Here is a 19,517-nt window from a genome sequence, read left to right as displayed (position 1 = left end):
GTGCTATTCCTTCATGCTGCATTAAGTGTCCACCCACATATGTGGCACATACACCAGGAGCCATGACTTGGCAATAGATAGACAGAACAATGGTTTGCGTAAACTGACGCCCCATCACACACACACACACACACACACACACACACACACACACACACACACACACACACACACCCCGAACCCGGCACGCTGTCATTTGCAGCAATAATTGGCTGGTTGGCATTTTTTATGGGCTCTGAAATGCAGACAGAATACCAGGCATTTTAAACATAGTTTTGGGAGCACGCCTTTGGGGCTGAGGTTTGAGGCACCAAAAACACGTGTAAATTGAGGTTTTATGCCGCCGCCGTGCCGCCCGTGTCCATACTCCGTGTGCAGAGATACGAGACACATAATATACTGTTTTTTGTGTGTGTATGTGTGTGTGTGTGTGCAGTTCAAAAAGAAAACTGTAATTAACAAACAGTAATAGAAAGGTAGAAGACTTTATATCGTATATCGTGACATCTACATTTCAGCACGGTGAATTTCAACTTGGGGTCAGAGCACAGAGTTGGGGTCAGAGCACACAATCAGCCATGATACAGCACAGGGGCTGGAACCCTGATCCTCCAATTGAAAACCCAGGACCTTAACCACTTGAGCAACCACTGTTGGCAATGTTGTCCATGGTCATTACACTGAGGAAATGTAGGTAGAAGATCATTCTATCAGTAAGAAAAAGGATTGGCAGTGTGATGTATCAAAACAATTTAAGTTCAAATCCCAGGACTACCAAGAACATCAACTAGGCTCTTTCACACCTCAGGCTTAGTTTACTTTGGATAGGCCATGACGTCTACCGTGACCGCCACCATGAACTCCACCATGATGTCCACCATGACCGCCACCATGACATCCACCATGACGTCCACCGTGACTGCCACCATGACCTGCATCATGATGTCCAAAATGACGTCCACCATGACCAACACTATGACATCCACCATGACGTCCACCGTGACTGCCACCATGACCTGCATCATGATGTCCAAAATGACGTCCACCATGACCAACACTATGACCTGCACCATGATGTCCACCATGACTGCCGCTATGACCTGCATCATGATGTCCACCATGACCGCCACCATGACCACCACCATGATGTCCAAAATGACGTCCACCGTGACGTCCACCATGACCGTCACCATGACCGCCACCATGATCGCCACTATGACCTGCACCATGATGTCCACCATGACCGCCTCCTTGACCGCCACTGTGATCGCCACCGTGACCGCCACCATGATGTCCAAAATGACGTCCACTGTGACCGTCACCATGACCGTCACCATGATGTCCACCACAACCGCCACTATGACGTCTATTATTGACCCTGATCAAGAGCTAAATGAACAAATAAATGAACTGATCACAGCTTACATATACTTTTAAAATTCTGCTAATTTACAAATGAAATATAATACAAACTATTATAATATTTAACTATTGGGTTACGACTGTAAGCCCACATCTCTAACACGCATGTGGATCACTACAGTATATTCTCATGATCGGAGCTGAGAATTCTCACGTCCGGGTTGATAAATGTGCATAAATTGTGTCACATTCTGCGACCGTAAATAATATAACATCGATTACACAGCGTTACTTTCATCTAGCATCGTATATAAATATCATATCTAAATATAATACAAATATAATCTAAGACATTTACATAATAAAAGAAAAGAGAGAAACATGTCTAAGCAATTATTTTTAATTATGGATGCCTAGGGAACTCCTAAAGACCTACCATTTAATCAAGGAAGTCTGCACTCTTCCTTAGCATAAACTCAGGGTTACTGAGGCCTGAACTTTGAGTGATAGATGATTTGTGTGCATGGAAGCACTCAGAGGCTCAGGATCTGAGTGGAAAGAGAGGCCATCGCCTTCCTCCTCCTGTCATCTTGTTGATCCGGTTGATGAACAAGCCTCTGGAGAAAGAAGCTCGGCTGTCCGACTCTGTTTTTTGTCACGGACAAGTCGTACATGCCCTTAGAGCCGAGAGGACTGCTGACAAGCGTATTAATGTAAATGTGCAGAGTGGGTTTTTTACGAGCATGAAGCTCGGGCCACGCAAAACATTTTAAACGCGTGGTTTTATTTACCGCTTTGCATTTTATTCGCACCGGTTTTAGCCTTGTGTTGATCGACGGTTTTAGTATTCAGAATAATTGACACTTTCATGTCATACGTTTCACTAACTAATCGCATTTCATGTTGCTCCAGGATCCAAAAAAAAAAAAAAATGGTGCAAACATGAGTTATCGGTTAGATGCACTGTGTGCTGCTTTGTGTCACTTTCATTCAGTCATCTATTCATCATTTTCAGTCTGAACAGGAAACCGAAAACGATCCTGTGGCCAAGACACGAACGTGCCATTTTGAAAATATTAGCATGGACTAAAGCTAACACGATCACGCCGTACCCTGTTTTTGCTCACGAGCTTATATAAGCCCGTTCTCTCTCCAGGACGTGTGAACACATTGTTCCCGAACGTGTATACTAACTGATTTGACCCAGATCAGCCAAATTCAACAGGACAGGCATGGAATATCAACAGCGGTGTAGCGACAGATGTCATAACTGTCTGCCTTTAATGTCCTTCAAGCGTACACCTCTGCCTCCTGTCTATGGAGGAAAGAGAGGGAGAGACAGAAAGAGAAAGAAAAAGAGATAGATGGACAGAGAATGTGCTTTCGGATCATATTAGCAATTTTCCTTGCACGAGAAACATGGAGACATGAGGGTTGGAATGGATTACCGGGAATCTGGAAAGGGGATCGACTTTGCTTATTGTGTTTGTGTTGTATCAGCTCTCACAAGGGATTTTTCTAAATAAATAAATAAATAAATAAATAATATTTGGGAATCTGCAGATGGCAGGAGAAATATTTGGTTGACGATTCCGGTCTGTTGTCGTCCCCTGTTTTCTGTGTCCTCCCTGTCTGTCTCCATCTCTGTTTTTGTCTTCAAGAAGAAATCATGCAATTTTGAAAGCCAGTGTTTCCACTAATAAACCAGCAATTTAGCTCGTCCTTTGATGTATCGTTCATTATTCAGGCCTCGGGTTGCCTCGAGGCCTCCTTTTTATTTTCTCGTACTGTTTCCCAGACTGTCTTCTCATTGTTGTTGTCTAATCAGATGGACCATCTTATTCTGCTGAGCTCTGTGGATGCACCGCATAGCCTTGTAATGACAGAAATTGTTCCACGGATGGCCCGAGGAGTCGTGACGCCGCTGACAGGAGACTCCCTCTATTGCACCGTAGCTCGGATTGCATCTCTGCGGCTCAGAACCTTGTCATTACCTCCCACATACAGTACACACTCGCACAAGACGTGGAGACGTTATCCGTCTTACACGAAAGAATGTCAGCTGCATACCGTCACTCGCGTTATTAGCTAACTGTTTTTGTTTTGTTTTGCTGCGGTTCAAGTGAATCGAAATGATCGTATGTCCGTAAATGAGATACTGTTATAAATCAAGCCAGATTTTTTAGAAAGTGGTTGTCGTCGAGTCATTAATATGTCTTGGAAAATTTCTTTTTTATTCAAGACATTTCCATGATAAATCATGTAAGAAATCCTGCCTTTACCTTAAATGTACAGCATTTAGCAGACACTCTTATCCAGACTGACTTACATTTTCTTATTTCAGTTTATACACCTGAGCAATTGAGGGTTAGGAGCCTTGCTCAGGGGCCCTGCAGTGGCGGAACTTGGTGGATCTGGGATTCGAACCAATGACCTTCTGATCACCTAAACCACTGAGCTACCACATCCCACCCAAAACCATTCAGGTCCTTAACACACAGGTTAAATTTCAATACAAATTAAAAAGGAATTAGCATTTGAGGAGAGAAAATGACAAGCCAGGAGACATTGGAATGGTGTTCAAGGAGTCTTCCTGATTCTGGGTGACATAAAGCCAACAGTCAGACCCAGAAAGAGCGAGGTCGAAGGTGTTGTGTCCGGGCTGTGTAGTGACAGGCTCTGTCATGCCGCATTGCCACCGGTGGACTCACCCTGATGTGGTGCCAGCAGGTCTGCTACTGAACACCGACCGGCTCCGGCTTGACCGGCTCCGTCATGCTTAGTCTGATCATTTGCAGCTCAGTCAGCAGTGGTATTTTCATTTCAGCTGTGTAGGAGCTTCCTGAACTCTACATAGCACTATGTTATATAGCGTTTAGAATTGAACCTTGCTACATCGAGGATGCTCGTCTTGAAGTCATGAGCAATCAAGCAACGCTGGAGTGGAGCCAGGATGAAAGAGTCTGCGACTCAGGGAGGATTAAAGCCAGGCCACACCTCGCTTAAACACTGGACTCTACGTCACCACTAATCCCTCTACCATTTCATTAATGCCTGGTCCAAACACCATAATCCTCCGTTTATCTTGGTGCCTTTATCATTTAAGGCACAAGAGGCCTACAAATGAGCTAAATACCCAGATTCGGAAGTTCAGCTACAGGCTCGGCGGACAGGACACAGATATTTCTGGCTTTCCTCCTTAATCTTCCATCTCGGTAAAGACGGCACAAGACATCTGATATCAATTATCATTAGAGTTGTGGTCAGTGTGTCGGGAACCTTTCTCTGGAACCGTCCATTATCATCCTTCTGCCGTCTTTTAAGTACTGCAGATTGGCTCAGCTATCAGGCATGCTTCCTTTGTTATCTGTCACAGCAGTAAAACAGACTACAGTGAATGAGTCACCAGAGTTGTCTCTTTAACTGCAACAAGCAGACTCGGAGCAGGAAGATCAGATGTTTTCTTTGGATTCCTGCACCACTAGAACGGGACAGAGCTCAACGTATACTGTATATATATGCTGAAAGTTGTATTTCAGTAATAGTGAACACCGGGGCACTTATTCTCCAACAAACAGAAAGCTTTAAGCGCACTACATCATGATCTTAACCCCCGACTTCCCAATCACTGGATAATTATGGGGTACTCATGGGGTCCTCACCTCAGCTTTCACCGCTCTTGTACTGCTATAATGTGCGAGGTCCGTCCAGCAACATAAATAATCATCAAGCTTTGATTTCTTGAGCGATGAATCATCCTTCGAACGGTGCTTAAAAACAGCCAATCAGAGTCTGAGAGGAAATAACGAATCTATTCGTTATTAACGTGCAGCGGATCTCTGAATCCAGCAGAACATCGCAGAAGCAGACGTCTCCAAAATATAACCTTGCATCAGGTTTTTTTATTATTTATTCATTTATTTTTTTAAAATAGCCATGGAAGTCACTCGATAGACAGCTCTATCTAGGGATAATCAACGTTACTGTATCGCGGTCACCTCATCCACCCGAAGCCGTTACGACTAGCGTGTTTCGTTTTCTACCCCATCGCTATTTACAGCGTCTGCAAAATGTCTGCCTTGATTCGTATTAGTAAGGCTCGGATGTCTACGTGTTTATTTCCATTTAATGCTCGTTAAACGTTTTATATTTGTTATTATGTCATTTTGCTGCCAAAATGGAAGGCTGTCGAAAGGCTTAATTATAGGCATATATTCAGATAATTGTCCTACTCACGTTCTCCATGATTTTCCCAGCACCTTTTTTTTTTCTTTTGTAAATAGCTTGGCCATTAAATAAAATAAAATGTCATGAGCAGAATGCAAGCCAATGCAAAGCAGTGTGGGAAAACCTGGCACCGAGCGTGTCTGTTGTGTGTGGCTCAGTCAGCAGATACCCAAAAGAGTGCTACTTATAATTTATAGCTCTTGCATATATTAAAGAAACTAGCGCCAGACATATTGAAAGTATATCACAGTAAAGTTAGCACGACGATTACAGCCATGTGTAAGTAATACCCTGTTGATTTGTCGTGATCTAAATGTGGCCATGACCTAACCGTGTGATCGAAACGTCCGTTTAAATTCCACAACAAATGATTCACTTATTATGAACGAAGTAAGTGGTGTTGTTTCACTGTTTTGGGAAGATGCTCGGGTATGAACCTCGTCCAAAACGCCGCGTTCCGCACACGCCCGAGACCACACGCCGCTGGAAGGCACAGCAGTCTGTGATCGCCGCCCTGTAGCACGTCCACGCTCTTACTTGTGGTTTCAGTCGTTGTGTTCTGCTAACCCTCAAAAATACCCCGAATGTCTTGATTGACTTTAAATCGGCTCTCGAGCCGTGTGTCGTTCTAGCCCGCAGGCTTGTATATCACATAGCTGACGAAGCGATGATGGCGCTGCAGGATTGTGACTGTGGAGAATGACTAATGTGTGGTGAGCTGTGACGGAAACTTTAAGGGGATTGAAGCTTTTTATAAATTCGGCTCATGATGTCTCTGCACTGTGATCTTATGAAACTTGCTACCAGTGTTCTCCGTTTAATCGTAAATCATTTACGCAACTCTTCTTTCATTAGCGAGGGCTATAGTGGTGTTTTACGTTCTGCCATTAAGATAAAAATCATCTTGTTTTCTCTACGGTCACCGTCAGAATGAAAGGTACCATTGGAAAATGAACAAAAACCATACTTTCAAATATATATATATATATATATATATATATATATATATATATATATATATATATATATATATATATATATATATATATATATTTTTTTTTTCTTTTAAATAAGACCTTCTCTCAAATGCATGTGCCAAATTTATGGACATGACTTTAAATACATTAATATAAAATAAAAAAAATAATAAATAAAACATTTTCTTTATATTTAAAAATATTGTTTTATATTTAAAAAATAATCTTTATATTAAAAATAACATTAAATACATGTAATTCAAATTTTATTTATTTATTTATTTATTTATTTATTTATTCATTCATTCATTCATTCATTCATTCATTTATTTGTTTGTTTGTTTGTTTGTTTGTTGGTTTGTTGGTTTGTTTATTTATTCAGACTTCATTTCCAACATGACAAAATGATTCCTCTCGTGCTTTACATGGTGACTCCTGGAGTTTTTAAGTCATCGTCGGTCTTCAGATGCTAATATTATGTATTATATTGTATATTGTATACAAGCTCTGAATTTCTTTTTTATTTGTAATAAATATGATATAAGACCATAATATGTAAATTTACAGTGTTTTCTCTTCTGGAGTGATCTTAACTGAGCTCTCTGAATGTCTTAAAGCTGGTCTTGATGAAACTAACCTCTAATGTTGTACATCTGCTAATTCCCCCAGGTAAGCCTATTATTACCCAACAGTTGAGATTAGTCTGGCCAGACTGTTGAATGTGCTTCAAGCTGCTTCTCGAATCCTAAACTTCAACTGGAATCCACATAATTCCCTTTTAACCGAGAGGATCGTTTATTTGAAGTGTGTTATTTGTCAACAGGTTCGTTTGGATGAGAAACACCTGTGCTTGAAGAGGAGATTAGGGCGGTTGAAGAGGGCTGTTTTGCTCTGATAAGTCCAGCTCTGTAGGAGTCACCTGCGTACCGACTCCGCTGAGCGTGTTAAAGACTTGTTTCTTGCAGAAAAACCAGCCATGTGTTCATCCATTCTTCTGCATGTCAGTATGTAAATACTCAGGTAGCGTGATGATGATGTTCGGTGCTTTAGGTTCGATACAGAGCTCAGGATCTGTGTGTGAGAGTTTCATCTGTTTTCCCAAAAATATTAGGTTCTAAATTTCTGCACGGTGTGAATGAGTGTGTGAATAAGTGTGAGTGTGAGTGTGTTAGGTGCACTGTGATGAACTGGTTCACCATCCAAGGTGCATTCCCGCTTCACCTGAGATACGCTCTGGTGTTCACAACAACCCTGGTCTGAAGTAATCAGGAAAAAGCTCGTACTTTAGATGACTGACTGCTGAAAAAAAGCTTGTTGAAATGATTTAATTCACAAGCAGTTTGATCGGTTTCAGGTTTAATGTATTGTGTGCGTTTAGTAATGAGCTCACAGCTGAGCTGAGAATAACACCAACAACACTCAGGTTTCACTATAGACACAATACAGTCTGGTCATTAAGACAGACAGACAGACAGACAGACAGACACATAGACAGACATACAAACAGACAGACACATAGACATACAGACAGACAGACACATAGACAGACAGACAGACAGACACATAGACATACAGACAGACACATAGACATACAGACAGACAGACACATAGACAGACAGACAGACACATAGACATACATACAGACACATAGACATACAGACAGACACATAGACATACAGACAGAGACATAGACATACAGACAGACAGACACATAGACATACAGACAGACACATAGACATACAGACAGACACATAGACATACAGACAGACAGACACATAGACATACAGACAGACACATATACATACAGACAGAGACATAGACATACAGACAGACAGACACAGACATACAGACAGACACATAGACATACAGACAGACAGAAACAGACATACAGAGAGACACATAGACATGCAGACAGACACATAGACAGACAGACAGACACATAGACATACAGACAGACACATAGACATACAGACAGACACATAGACACACAGACAGACAGACACAGATATACAGACAGACAGACACATAGATATACAGACAGACACATAGACACACAGACAGACAGACACATAGATATACAGACAGACAGACACATAGATATACAGACAGACAGACACATAGATATACAGACAGACACATAGATATACAGACAGACAGACACATAGATATACAGACAGACACATAGACATACAGACAGACAGACACTAGATAGATAGATAGATAGATAGATAGATAGATAGATAGATAGATAGATAGATAGATAGATAGGTTGGATATAGGTTGGATATATCTTAAATTTAAGAAATCATGTTTTGATAAGAAATATTTTATTTGAATCTTAATGTAATATTTTCTTTTAAAACTAACTTACCACACAATCGTTTTTTCAGTGCAGGAGAAAGTGAAAGTGCATTTTAATATCTTACACCCTGTAATTATGAACTCAATTAAGTACGATATGCGATCACATCCTTCTTGTATCTAACAGCTAAAACCAAAGACTCTCCCCACACCGAAGAAGATAAACGAATCATGTGAATCAGAATCGAATGAAAATAAAACACGATTCACAAATGTGTAGGTTTCAGCCGTGACTTTTTTTTAGTAAGGGACTTGATTCGGACTGTCGACCCGTCACATTACGCTACATTAATATTTCCATTTACGGGGTGTTTAAACGATTCAGGTGGAGTCTATATTAGAAGTGTCTAGACGTGCTTTCTAGCCATAGCAAACCGCTGCGTTCAACCACTGTACTGGCATGACTTATATGTAATTGCTTGCCTCTATGATGGCTTCGATTAGCCTTTACCAAAAGTGAAAAAAAATCCAGCATCTAAGTGATGAATATAATAATAGGGCAGTTTTTCTGTGGTCTGTCTAGTCGTTATATGTGTCAGTTTATTTTAACAGTGCCATTAAAACGAGTTGCTTTACGGCTGATATTCTTAATGCTGCCTCAGCAGACTTCCCATCTAATCACAGTCTGCTCTGTATGTATTTTATTTCTCAGCGTAGTCGAGCATGAAATTCCACAAGCCACGATTCCTCTTCAAACGCTTCTTATGTACACACACGTTAGCCAAGAGATAGATGATTCAATTGGATTAAGGCAGGAATTCCTTTAAAGGATTTACAGTTAATGTTGGGATCTGGTAGCCTAGCGGTTAAGGGGTCGGGCTAACCGAGCGGAAGGTTGTGAGTTCGATTCCTACGTCCACCAAGCCCCAGAGCGAGGCACTTGATTGCTCAGATGTATAAAAACAAGATCAGATGTAAGCCGTTCTGGATAAGGGCGTCTGCTAAATGCTGTAAATGTAAAGTGAGAGATTAATTGCAGACGCAGAAAAAAAATCACTGGCCGTTAAAAACAGGAACACGGCCGTTTTCTCAGATCTCTATATTCTATCTTCCGCTCCTTCCATCTTCCTTATGTCACATTTTTGACATGTTGAATGAAACATGGTGTTTTAACAACAAACCCACAATCTCTCTGATAATGTATGATGGAAAGGTGGAAAAATATGGCCTTGCACCGACAACGTGTGTGATTGATGGTATAGATGCAATAGCTCCCACCTGTCATTTTTTTTTAAAAGACTGGGAATCAAAACAGCTTAGCGGACGGATTTATTAACAGCATGACCGGTGCTGTCGACCGTACAGGCTTTTTTTCTTTATGCTGTCGAACCATCGTTCATCAACGTACAGTGTTCAGTGAATACTCGAGCAGCAGCTCTGTCAGATCCGAGGTGTGCTTTAAACTCAGCAACTCGGCGACATTAAAGGACGTCTGTGCTGCCTTTTGGTTTGTTCTTTTGCTTGCGAGCCTCTCACAACAACACTGTTAATAAACAGGATGCCGGTCGGTCTACCAGGTCACGTGAGTTCACCTACGATTCCCTTCGAAAATCTGCCTCGACCCTGGTTCGGAGAAGAAGTCGCTCGCTCGGGTGACGCCGACCGATGTTGCTCTCTCAGAGTCTTTCTTTCTCTGCACTAATGCATTAGCGAGTAGGTCGGATATAAGCACAGGGTTTGGGTTCTCAGATGGAAGAGGGAGCTGATAGAGGTCCTTTGAAGTGCTGTAATGTACACCCACCCCTCCTTCTTCCCTTTTCACCTTATTTACGGTATTTGTTTCAAACACAGTTGAGAAAAGAAAAAAAAACTCCACCCCGGTTTCCACCTCCAGCACTTTCAATCTCAACTCCATTCATATAATAATGTGAGCGTGATACCTTGCAAAAAAAAAAAAAAAACAATCTCTGGTTCTTCTTCATCGGATAAAAAAAAACAAAAACAATGGTTCTCTAGCAAACAAGAGGAAGCCCGGTGAAAAGATCGCTCGGTCCTTTCAAGCCTAATCTGAGCAGCTTTTTCTGCTTGTCATTACCAACAGGCACCGATGTGCTAAATGTTGTTTGTTTTTAGATAGCAACCAGCCTTGTGAAAGCACAGCCCTTCTTTTTGAAGTGCCTCGCTGGCCTCGAGGCTGCTTGAAGGCCTTGTTGGCAGATGTAGATAAACCCGATGGACTCGGGGGCATCTGTCCTAAGCACTTCCCCCAAATTCCCTGCCTCTCCCAAACAACACATATTGTTTGCCTCTTAAACAACTGTGCAAATGAGCAAACACACTGATAGTAATGTGTGGGTAATGGCTTGAATCAGAAGTGCCATTGTTTTGCGTCCTGGTCCTCACACCGTACCACTGTAGCCGGCGGGACAACTCAATCCAACACATTTACACCTGACTAAGATCAAAGATTCCTGCCTTTTATTCTGGGGATGCAATCACTTAGGCAAATGAGATGCTGTGCAAACTCTCCTTTGTGTCAGCTAAGTTAGGCTTTTGTATAGAACAAATGGGGGTGTTATGGGTTTTGGTGAAGAAAAAGCCTCGATCAAAGGCGAGCGACCGGGCCCTATTAAGCCCCAGCAAACTGTACAAGGCACAAAGGAAACGATTGAGAAGAAGGCTAAATTGGCTTTGGGCTTCTCTGGAAAGGAGAAAACGAATGTGACAGAATAGCCCTTTAGAAAGGGCATCAGTGAATTGAGTGCTCCTGTGGAATGACATTGTCCCTTTTGGGAAATGTGTGTGCAGATACAGCATGTTATCTGCCTTCAACTCTCCCTGACCCACGATACCAAGCGACAGGAAAGATGTAAAGCTGCTTCTCACTTTGGACAAGTATCGAAGGCCGCGTCCTGAAGAACTGTTGTGGGACATTGGGAATCAGAAACTGTCACAAAAATCGATGATAGCTTTTAAATTTGTGTCTTATTTGCTGGGTGACAGCTGAAGTCCTGTGTGTGTGTGTGAGAGAGAAGAGAGAGAGAGAGAGAGAGAGAGAGAGAGAGAGAGAGAGAGAGAGAGAAGAGAGAGAGAGAGTGTGAGAGAGAGAGAGAGAGAGAGAGAGTGAGAGAGAAGAGAGAGAGAGAGAGAGAGACAGAGAGAGAGACAGAGAGAGAGAGAAAGAGCGTGAGAGAGATGATACACTCAAAAGAGAGAAGAGAGAGAGAGAGAAACAGAGAGAGAGAGAGAAAGACAGAGAGAGAGAGAGAAATAGAGATATAGATAGTATATATAATATATACATATATATATACATATAGATACATACATCTATATATACATATATAGAGAGTATAGATATATATACATATATATAGAAACATAGATAGATAAACATAGTAGATACATAGATATAGATATAAAGATCGTTTATATATATGATACACTCAAAATAGATAATATGATATATAAACATATAGATATATATAAATACATATATATAGATATAGATATATATATATATATAGATATAGATAAATATATATATATAAACAGACATATAAATAAATAAACATATATATATATATATATATAGATAGATATATGCTTTATATATATATTATACACTCATAAGAGAGAGAGAGACAGAGATAGTGAGAGAGAGATGATACACTCATGAGAGAGAGAGAGAGAGAGAGAGAGAGAGAGAGAGAGAGAGAGAGAGAGAGAGAGAGAGAGAGAGAGAGATGATAAACTCATAAGAGAGAGAGAGAGAGACAGAGAGAGGGAGAGAAAGAGAGCAAGAGAGAGAGAGATGATACACTCATAAGAGAGAGAGAGGATACACTCATACGATTAAACACAGCACTATGGTGAAAACACAAGCACTGTTACTGGTTGCCACCCACATGACTCAACACAGCCCCTAATTCACAAACAGATAGATAGATAGATAGATAGATAGATAGATAGATAGATAGATAGATAGATAGATAGATAGATAGATAGATAGATAGATAGATAGATAGATAGATGTAATTCACATGCACTGTTTTGAATGGTGAGATTTCCGTTCCAAAAAATACACCCAGTTTGTGACTTGTTTTTGAGACCGGACATTTATTTAATTAGCGAAATGCATTAAAACATTCTGGCAATCACGTCCTGGCAGCGAACATCAGGAATAAAACACTGTCTATTTGTAGAAGAATTGTTGTATTTGTTCTGGACCCGAGAACATGGAAATGTCGGAGGGTTTGTTACGGACGCTTGGCCGTTTATCCCAGTTTTAACTCGTTCAAACAAATAACACCGACTGCACGCTGATGTAAAAAAAAAAGGAAGAAAGACATGCGCCTGAGGGTTGACCTTTGACTCAAGGACTAATTCATGTGTCAAAATGATAACAAATTCTTCTTCATTTAAATGAAAACCTTACCAGAGAAACAAACTCCAAGGCTCTGACCTGGGGTCAGTATTTTCTTAACAGTGTGACGTTATCTTCTATATTATTAAGGTTAAACACGTGCCATCTTCTCACACCTGCTTACAAGCGTACTAACGGTACCGTTAATAACTGCAGCTCTCCCTGACCGACCATCACATCGATGCGAAGCTGCTCATCAATACGACGATCATCAAAGTCAACGTCCTGAAGAAGTGTTCCAGGAAATTGGGAATCAGGAGCTGACACGCAAAATCAATGACAGCTTTTAAATGTGTGGTGTTGTGATGTGTAGAGACATATCAGATACAATAAACAAGCCTTCTTGACATCTATGAGAGCGTTCTCCTCATATCTTCTGTTCTAATGAGTTGAAGCTGCATCCTTCTGCATCCTATGCATCCTTCTCTTTCTCTCTCTGCCTCTCTTTCTTCTTCTCCCTGTCTCTGTTGACATAATTACGTCCTATTTGCATGGCCCGGGGAGGTGATGAAAGCTTACATGTTCGAGTTTGCCGGTCTCGATGACAGTTAACTCTAAAGCTTTCGTATTTGTTTTCCCGCTTGTCCTGTTATCACTTGTGGTTTTTAATTGAAAAGAAAGTTCAAATGAATATGCACAAAAAAAAACTCTGGATCGTTAGTCTCCATTTTTTTCTTAAGTAGCACCAAAACGTTGCTGGTCTAGACTCAGGGGCTGTGGGCAGGGCTATTGTTAGCATATTTGATAATGTACCTTAAGTTTACTAATGTTTAATACACTTTTACTTTACTGCGATATAATCACTTATCAGCACACAGGATAGTAGGTAGCTACATGCTAAGGCTAACTTTTTTCTGTGTTAATGAAAAAATAACGCTATGTACTTTATCGATTACAACCTCCGTTTATACAGATTACACGGAGCCGCACGTACACGTCGGATGCCGATGTAGGTTCACAAAGCCATGAGCATTAACAGTAAAGCAACATCCGCCATTGTTGTGTTTGTGTTTGCCGCTGCTGCGCTAACGTTGCTGCGCTGGGTAACGTGAGACGTATACAGTGACGTCAGACTCGGCTCTGTGATGCTCTCTAGCCGGTGGAGAGGCAAACCGGTTCTTAGAAGGTTTGCCAGTGGAACCAAGTTTGAACCAGCACCAGCGCTAGCTCTGAACCAGCACTCGGTTCTTTTTGGTGGCACCAGTGAACCAGGGAGTCATGGGTCACCAGGCAGAGAGCCCATGCTGACCCTTGTACACCAAGAAAGCCTGGTGTGGTGAATCATGTTTTCTTTTGCATCATGTGGACAAACAGATCCATTCATTCATGTGAGTGTTACTTTGAACTTCACACCATTTCTGAGCGGTATTTGCAGTGTGGCAGGAAATTTGTGCTTGTTGTGGAGTTTCTTTGTCATATCACAATTCAGAGTGATGGTTAATGTCTTGTATGAAAGGACACACTCAGGTATTAGTGTTTCTGTGTTATATTATATACTGTAATATATGGAAAATATGGAAAAGTCCAGCTGTGACATCGAACCCATTTCTGCTCTTTGAGATGCTCCAAGCTAAAATATGAAGGTGTTAATCATCAACCACTAAAAACATCTCACACTAAGTCCTGACTTATTATGGATCAGACTCACTCACTCACTCATTTTCTACCGCTTTATCCGAACTACCTCGGGTCACGGGGAGCCTGTGCCTATCTCAGGAGTCTTCGGGCATCGAGGCAGGATACACCCTGGACGGAGTGCCAACCCATCACAGGGCACACACACACTCTCATTCACTCACACACACTACGGACAATTTTCCAGAGATGCCAATAAACCTACTATGCATGTCTTTGGACCGGGGGAGGAAACCGGAGTACCCGGAGGAAACCCCCGAGGCACGAGGAGAACATGCAAACTCCACACACACAAGGCGGAGGTGGGAATCGAACCCCCAACCCTGGAGGTGTGAGGCAAACGTGCTAACCAGTAAGCCACCGTGCCCTCGGATAAGACTTGTAGTGATTAAATAATTCATTTCGATAAGTTGATCGTCATTCTGCTGATGATATCTAATGTCTAAAAAGACTAAGCATGTGAAAGAAAAAATAATTTGTGTACTTAAAGGCTGATGTAGAGTCTGAGCGTGTCGCACCATAACGCTCGAGGTTTAGTGTTAGCATCAAGTGTCGTACAGATATTATTACTTGTATAAATATTAGGCTAATAGCACTAGCGTTAGCTGAGTTTTGCTAGTCGGCTTTAACGTTCGCTCTGTATGTAGCACTTTTTGAAGCCTAACAGCAGCTACGATCATCATATTCCTGCTTGAAGCAACAAACAGTATTTAACACAGTTTTAACACACATGAATCATGACATAAACAATCTGAGTAGAGAACCACAATTGTTTTTATGTCCTCAGGAAAAAGCTGGATGAGAACAGATGGTTTTATTGTTCTGGATGATTGACATATCTTTTAGAAATCTTATTAAGACCAACAAGTGATTCATTTCCAGTTATATTATGTACGTAGCATCTCAAACCCATATCGTATTATACATACATACATAATATATATTATATATCGATCGTTCGACATAAACGATGCAATTTCAGGAATGTTTTTTTTTCTTTTCTTTCGTTTTTGACAGTATTTGAAATTTAGAAATAAATGAAGCAAAAACTAAAATATTAAAGTATTTCTACCTGTTTTCAGAAAATGTTTTAGTTGGATTCTTTCCTTTTTATCCCATTTATTTATTTATTTATTTATTTATTTTTACGATCTTTGTATTAATCAAATTCTTCTTTATTGTATGATGTGGAAGACATTACATTTATTTGCATCCCGTGATACAGTTTACACATGATTCATTCTCATTATAATGTAATAAATAAATAAATAAATGATTGATTTTTTTTTTTTTTTTTGGCGGGGGGGATAAAATAAATTATGTGTTTCTGTAGTTAGAGTTGTGGGATGAAAGTGTCATAAAATCTATCAGTTTAGTCTTCAGTATATTGTCCGTCACTCGTTTCTTTTTATGCGTGTGGATTTTTTTGTATATTGTTTAATGACTGATCTTCTGCTCTGATGTACGAGCTTTTTATGCCTCGTTATTGTTCTGTTGCATATTAGCTCGTCTTTATGAGGTTCGTCTGTTTCCATGAACGATGGTTTAAGTCAGAAAATAAATTTTAACTGGACACATTAACGTCTTTGTAATTTGGAGCTGTTGCACTTACAAAAAGAAAGAAAGAAAGAAAGAAAAATAAAAAAAATCACATCAAGGTTTTTTTGAACAGATTTGTTTGAAAGTATTAAAGAATATCATCGTTGTAAGTTTAGTGTAGACATTTTTCTTTTATTTTGAAAATTATTACAGCATTATTTTTATTTGATTTATATTTATTCCTTTATTTTATTTTGATATTTTTTAAATTAAAAATATACTAAAATTATGAAATCAGATAAAAATAGAATCAAATAAAAATAACAATGATTCATATTTAATAAAAAAATAGTATATTTTTAAATATACTATATTTTTTTTATTAAATATGAATCATTGTTTATTTGATTTGATTTCATTGTTTATCTATCTATCTATCTATCTATCTATCTATCTATCTATCTATCTATCTATCTATCTATCTATCTATCTATTTACTTTCACACATTTCAACCTATGTATATTAATAATTAGGAATATATATATATATATATATATATATATATATATATATATATATATATATATATATATATATATATATATATATAAATATATATATATAGAAAATCAGCAGCTAACTGAGTCAGAAAGATCAGATATGAATTTCATATGTTTAGAACCAGGCCATGTGTCTCTGGCTTTGCTGACTGTTTCTCTCTTCTTCCTCTTTTTTTTATTTCACCTGAGGCACTGCACTCTTTTTTTTTTTTTTTTTTTTTTTTTTCTTGAAAGACTAAATAAGATAGGCTCGCCGCTGCTCTGCTCTTCCCAACCTCTATATTTGGGTTTCCTCAGACTGTTGTCTGCATTTCCAAACCTGCCATGTCTTCCCCGGCTCATCTCGGTGACGCCTGCCATTATTACCGTCTGCTCTTCCTGTCTGTAATTTTCCAGCATGGCCGCCAGTCAGATAGCAAAACCAGCGAGGGCCAATAAAAGAGTGAGCGCGCAACCCTACGATACCGTACGTTCATTGGACTTGTCAATAAGTTTGAATGGAGCAGTGGTGGCTCTAATGTTTAAGGCTCTGGGTTGTTCAATGGAAGATTTCACACTGTGGACGCTATAAAATCATTAGCTTCTACATACATATAATCGATGTAATGATCATACACAACAAGCAGAAAAGGCTCTGGGTTCTTGATCAGATGATTGGTGTTCTGTTGGGCCCTTGATCGAGGCCCTTAACAGTCTCTTCTCCAGTGGTGCTGTGTCATGACCGACCCTGTGCTCTGACCCTGACCTCCAAAGTCGGGATATGCGAAGAAAGAATTTCACTGTGCTGTAACGTAGATGTGCAAAAAAAATAATAATAGAAGCTTCTTCATCTGTTCTGAATAGTCGTGGAACTTGGAAGAGGAATCGATAAATAAATAAATAAATAAATAAATAAATAAATAAATAAATAAATAAATAAATTCACAACAAAGAATTCAACACGATTCCTAGTTAGTTACAACAGTTATATTAAAAATCAAGGATTACTAGTAGTTTAAGAAAAGAACATCTTCAGTATCGTGAAGCAAGACGTTTCTTTTCTCTTCAAGTCTGCGGTCGTGTGCTCTGTGACTCCAAGAGAAGGACTCTAATTAGAAATCCTGTTTTTATCATTGTGTCAACGTTTTCACCCCTTTGATGGCAACATCTAAGAGGAGCCCTTGTGATAGGTAACCTCTCACCAGCAATTACATCCATCTCTAAATTAAAGACACCCTCCCTGACGTCCCTCTTTTATTTCCAGGCTGGTTATAAAAGTCAAAGAAAGAGTCTCTTACGTCGACGGACTATTTTAAGTCCTGCTCTGTTCCACCTGTATAAGATTAATGAAAATTAAACAATTAGAAACTCGGGCGATCTGGAAAAATAGGAAACCTTTTAAATGGATGTTAGAACGAGTGGAAAAACATCTGGAAGTGAAAAAGATTTAGATAAGAAGAAGAAGAGATGTTGGGTAAAATGAAGCGGATCGCTGCATTCGGATAGATATGAAGAAAATGTGCCTCATCTGCTTCCTTCTGTCTTTATTAAGTCATGAACTGCCTCGTTGAACATCTGGACTTCTGACAGACATTAAGACGAAAAACATCAAGGGGATACCAAGCAATACCCTGGGAAAGATTCATGTCTGTCTCTCAATCTCTTTTTGACCTAAAGTGCCATTTTTAATAGTGAGACTATGACTATATTTTATTTTATTTTTTTATCAACAATGTGTCGTGTCTTCATCCAGAACCACATCGAAGCCATATCGGATATCAGCTAAATATTTCTCCTAAACGAATGTGTTTGCTTCTTTCTAATGAAGTCTCTCAGGAAGCTTCGGTTCCTTAACCGTTTGTTGCGAAGTAGCATCGTGCCGCTAAGCCGTCGACTGATCTCGACTTCAAAGTGCCTGCACGCATTCCACACTGCCCTCTATTTTATTCACAGAAACAAGAGGGAAATGTACTGTAATGCCTGCAGATTAGTTATGACTAAACGCCACAGACGTCCTTTAAAACAGCCGCTTATCCCCTTAAGCAAAGAACAAATTGAATAGTCCCGAAGCTGCTCCACAACTCACGAGATGCCTGCTCTGTTACCCGCAAAAGAATCAGCCACCTTGTTTGTATGCTTAGTCGAGGGACTTTTGTGTCTGTTTGTGGAATTGTTATGATTGGGATTCCATGCACAGATGTTTTTGGTCTCTGAGCTGTTGACGGTGTTCACAAAAGATGAGGGACAGCTTCTCAAACAGCAGGCAAAGCACACGCACGGGACAATGTCAGCGTGGACGTATCCTGTGCTTTGAAATGTCTAACCTACTGCTTTGTCTCCTTTGACAGATCCAAGTAAAGACTTTTAAACCCTCGGTTTCCGGTTAATAAGAAGAAAACGCAAAGCGGACCCTCGGTGCTCAGAGGACACGCTTCTAAAAGGGACAGTCGGTTAGCAGCAGCAGTATTTTGTGCTTTTGTTATAGCGCCGTACTTAATTTCAATTCTTCT

This window comes from Tachysurus fulvidraco, chromosome 8 (assembly GCF_022655615.1).
Source record: "Tachysurus fulvidraco isolate hzauxx_2018 chromosome 8, HZAU_PFXX_2.0, whole genome shotgun sequence".
Lineage (NCBI taxonomy): Eukaryota > Metazoa > Chordata > Actinopteri > Siluriformes > Bagridae > Tachysurus > Tachysurus fulvidraco.
Note: the sequence above shows the minus strand (reverse complement) of the source record.